This window comes from Cotesia glomerata, unplaced genomic scaffold (assembly GCF_020080835.1).
Source record: "Cotesia glomerata isolate CgM1 unplaced genomic scaffold, MPM_Cglom_v2.3 scaffold_1426, whole genome shotgun sequence".
NCBI lineage: Eukaryota > Metazoa > Arthropoda > Insecta > Hymenoptera > Braconidae > Cotesia > Cotesia glomerata.
The window spans coordinates 1-3108 of NW_025401805.1; the positions used below are offsets into that span (position 1 = coordinate 1).

Here is a 3108-nt window from a genome sequence, read left to right on the forward strand (position 1 = left end):
AAGTTACTTTGTGTATCAAGGGGAGTTCTATTCACAGATGGAAGGAAGCAGCATGGGAAACCCTACGAGTCCAGTAATAGCTAACATCGTTATGAATTACGTGATTGGTCAGATTCTAATGCTTTTGCCGTTCGATGTTCACTTCTTGAGGTTATATGTGTAGATGATACTATTGTAGCGATACCAGAGGGTGAAGTAAATAACATCTTGGAATTATTTAATAGTTTTGACAATAATATACAATTTACCATGGAAGTGGAAAAAGATAATAGTTTATCTTTTTTGGATGTGTTAGTTAAAAGATCCGATGGGAAATTATTAACAGATTGGTTTATTAAACCAAATAGTTCAGATCGACTGTTAAACTGGAATTCGAATCATCCTCGGTCTCAAAAAATAGGTATGATCAAAGGCTTACTGGATAGAATGTCGAGGCTGAGTAGTAGTGACTTCTATGAAGTTAATTTCAAGAAGATTCGGAATATGTTGTTGAAGAATAATTATGATTTGTCATTGGTGGATAGCGTTATTAATAGATTTAAAGAGAACTTGAAAAATAAAACATCTAGTTTGGGTAATATTAATAATAGCATTAAATATTGTCGGTTTCCTTATGTAGCAGAACTATCACAGAGAATAGATAGGTGTTTTATAGGAACGAATGTGAGATTAGCATTTTATAACATCTTAAGAGCGAATTCCATCTATCCGAAGTTAAAAGATCCAGTAAGTAAACAACAACAAGCTGGAATAGTGTATAGAATACCTTGCTCATGTGGGTTGTGTTATGTTGGACAAACCAAACAATATTTAAATAATAGAGTAAAACAACATATATACGATTGTAAAAATATTAACGTAGTAAAAGAGAACAAAACGGCACTAGCAGCGCATTATTTTGATCAACATCATAATTTCACGTTTGAAAATGTAGAAATTTTAGACAAAGAAATTAATTGGTGGAAGCGTAATGTAAGTGAAATGATCTTTATCAAAATAAATGATACTGTGAATAAAAGAACTGACACTAATAATTTAAGTATTTTATATAATGATATATTAAGAGATTATAAATCTAAAAGAAGGAAATAATTTTAATTGTAATTGTGATTTGTATAATTTTTACATTGTAAGGAAAGTTGATATTTATTTTGTATTTATATTTAATTTGAATTTAATACTTAGCGCGTTTGGCGCTAGTATAGATGACAGATGTTTTTAGATTGTATAGTATGATTCATGTACCTAATGTTTTGGAGGCGGGCTAATTGGTGCCATGCAATTAACAATTTTTATAAGTGTCGTGTTGACTTTATTTCTGGAGTTTGTAATTAATTAATAAATTTACCAGTTTTATTAATTCTGTAAAGATTTATATGACTAAGGCAACTGTGCAATGTAAGATAGTGATTGTTAGAATTCGTATTATGGTAAATATTGTATTTGTAACAATTGTTATGTTATGTTGTTGGTTATTAACATGTGAAATTTTCAGATGCCTGAGGAAGGTCAAATAAATGACCGAAACGTCGCAGAAATAATAATGTAATTTGTTATTATGATCCTATCTTGTCCACATTCCTGAGATAAAAATTTATTTATTCACTGAAATTTCTCAAATCTCTCACGCCTTATGGTTCCAGAGATATCGTGATGAGTCAATATATAGAGTCGGGAAATCTCATATATATATATATATATATATATATATATAGATTAATTGGCCAATCAAGCTTGTCTAACAAACTCTGATACATCTTTCGCTTAAATCTACTTTTCTTACACTAAGTTTGGGTCGTTTCCTTAGTTTCAGTTATCTATATAGCAGATTCTTTTTCAAATTTGAGCTTATAGGAGCTACAGCTCGAAAATTTAAAATTTTAATTGTTAAAACCCACCCGCACCCCCTGTGGGAGGGATATCGTAAAAATTCGTTCATAAATTATTTTTACATTACTTACAGAAAATTCATACAAAATTAGGAGTCTGTCGGAGCTGTAGCTCGGAAATTTAAAATTTTCATTGTTAACGCCCACCCCGCAATCCATATTGGGGTAGGTTATCATAAATCCGCTCTTAGATCATTTCTACCTCGCATATAGCAGATACTTATCAAATTTTGAGCCTTTAGGAGCTACAGCTAAAAAATTTAAAATTTTCATTGTTAAGACCCACCCCCGCATTCCTCTGTGGAGTGGGATATCGTAAAATTCGTTCATAAATTATTTTTACATCACTTACACAAAATTCATACAAAATTAGGAGTCTGTAGGAGCTAGAAGTCGGAAATTTTTAATTTTCATTGTTAACGTCCACGCCCGCATTCCATATTGGGAGTAGATTGTCGTAAAATCCGCTCTTAGATCATTTCTACATCACATATAGGAGATTCCTACCAAATTTGAAGTCGATAGGAGCTATAGGTTAAAAATGGGAATTTTCTATTGTTAACGCCCCCGCAACCCCTTGTGGGTGGAATTTCGTAAAATCCGTTCTTAGCTGACCTCTACTCGGCGAAAGAATATTCCTACCAAAATTTCAAGTTGCTGCCTTATGGTTCCAGAGATATCGTGATGAGTCAATATATGAGGTGGGAATCTCTTATATATATATATATATATATATATATATATATATATATATATATATTAGGTGGCCTAAAAGACTATTTTTTTCTTGGTCTCGAGTGAAAAATGTTTGATGTTGATTATAAGAGCTCTACAGGACAGCTCAAAAAATTTTTAAGAGGTCACTCCAAATTTTTTAAAATTTCAAAAATCGAATTTTTTTTTTTTTTAATTTTTTTTTCTCGTTACGGTATAATTTTATAGATAAAAAAAAAATAAGTTTCTGAAAATTTCAGTTCAAAATTTAAATTTTGAAAGGTCGCTCATACATTTTTTTTTTTCTTTAATTAGTCATATCGCTGACTTTAACTGTTGGGAGTGGTACGTTGAGGGTCTTTTGGTTTGTAAATCTTAACTTACGTGGGAGAAGATTGCGACGACGCATATTTTTTATCAGCATATGCGCATATATATTTTTCAGTGTGGGTGGTTTCGGCAACGGATAGAGCGAATGTGAGTAGTAGGCAAGCCAGGGATCTTT

At 31.5% G+C, this 3108-nt stretch overlaps 1 long non-coding RNA gene across 1 annotated transcript; it reads left to right on the forward strand.

Annotated features, from left to right (window-relative positions):
* Positions 1-719: 719 nt before the first annotated feature.
* On the forward strand, positions 720-1593 carry LOC123273836. The gene is made up of 2 exons (XR_006511381.1): positions 720-1430; positions 1496-1593. It is a non-coding gene; the product is annotated as an uncharacterized LOC123273836 (long non-coding RNA).
* Positions 1594-3108: the final 1515 nt, after the last annotated feature.